Genomic DNA, 1,860 nt, shown 5'->3' on the forward strand with positions numbered 1-1,860 from the left:
CTTGTGCTCAACCCGTTAGAAACATACCCGGAACATTTTTGACCTGCTTTTTATTTAACTAATCCAGCTTATAAACAGTGGAGAAACAGAAACATCATTGATAACGTTAGATACCATTTCACACTATTCGCTACTTCAAATGATTTTTTTTTCATTATAATTTTCAACTCCGTTGTTGTTAGTATATCGGTGTATAGATTCATGAACTTGAGACACCACCGTTTCCATTTCGTCCAGTCTTTGTATCATGTAATATGTGCTCTTTCAGAGAGTCTCCAAATCTTGAAAAAGTTGTAGTCTCCTGCTCTACACTATTTAGTCATGTGAGATTGTACTTCCAATGATTCCCCTATTTTTAGTAAACACAGTACAAATTTTCAGAGATCCAGTTGGTTCCTGTAAAAATCTTTTATCATCACTGCTACATTATTAAGACCATTGTCGGTCGAAAAAACTCGTAATATTTTCAAAACTGTAATTTTCGAAGGATTTAATTAATTATTGAGTTACGAATATTTCTAGTAAAATAACGGCGAGAGTGAAGAAATATGGCACTAATAAAATAGCATGTTAAGTTCATATAAGAGTCTACAAATTTCAGTTTCCCAGAAATGACCTGTATTTAAACCAATAGGGGTTTAAATAGAACATCTTCAAGGAAATCGCCAAGAAGTAATATATCCGAGAGCCAGGACCTGGAAAATACTGTTTATTTAGTGCTTATGAAAATAATGGAAACTTTTAACCTGTAAACAGAACGTCGTGGTTTTGCTCAGCCTTAATACGTCAAAAAAGTTACTTGTTTAAAATCAAACACTTGTAAAGAACAGGAGCAATTTACACGTTATCCAGCAAAGTTTTCAGAATTTGTTTTTGTGTTCCTATTCAACACTAGCAGAAAGCTTCTACAAAGGATCTCACGCTGTAGCTTATCAACTTTCTTGTTTCGCTGTTATAATTTATAACTCTGCTAAAATTATCAGTCTGCGACTAGAAGTAATAATTAGCTTAAACATGGTGTTTCCGGTAAGTCGGTTGTGAACTCTAATAATTAAAAACATTTCTAACGAATACCGGTCAAAAATCTAATTTGAACTCTATTTGGAACAGTATCAATACTTAGATTTAATTTGTGTTAATTGTCAGACTTATCTTACTTCTGACCGCTCATTAATTAACTTTTTAAACTTGTTATTAATTTTCTCCCATCATTGATAAAAAAACCACTCATGATTTTATAAAAATATTTTGGTTCAAGGAAAAATACGTAAAGCTGTAAAGCTAAATGGGGTTTGTAAACAGTTACTAAAGGTTTAATATAATTTAATAACTTTACGGTTGATAGTGGTATTATAACAGAGGGATGGTTTGTTAATTGTTACGTAACTTAAGGGTAGATCGAGTTGAAGTGTCGAAAAAGTCGGATTTTTTTTAATCACCCCTTTAACCTATTACTAAGTGCCGGCCTGTATTTTCCTTTTCGCAACTTTTTAAGAAGCATTCCCCTCTTCTAATTTTGTTACTCATTCTGAGCGAGAGGCCTTGGAACGGCACTTCAAATGCATTCCTTGCCGCTCGCGTAGGCTGTCTTTCTTTGTATATTTTCTATAAGTAATATTTCATTATTAATCAGTAGACACGTGTACTGTACGCAATCTTTAACGCGACAATCTTTAGAGCCGGCACTAGGTAGCGCGCAAGATCTCTTGTGATTAACCTTGGCGCTTTCTTCGGGCGGAGGGCTGTTTATCAATTGAATTATTTAAACGCTCACTCGTTTATATACTTATAAATTTGTAGAGTACATCCTCTACGGAAAAAGGCACTGGAAGTTATATCCTTCGTTTATCTGGTTACTCA

The sequence above is a fragment of the Leiobunum rupestre genome, chromosome 6 (genome assembly GCF_980474605.1).
Source record: "Leiobunum rupestre chromosome 6, qqLeiRupe1.1.hap1, whole genome shotgun sequence".
Taxonomy (NCBI): Eukaryota; Metazoa; Arthropoda; class Arachnida; order Opiliones; family Sclerosomatidae; genus Leiobunum; species Leiobunum rupestre.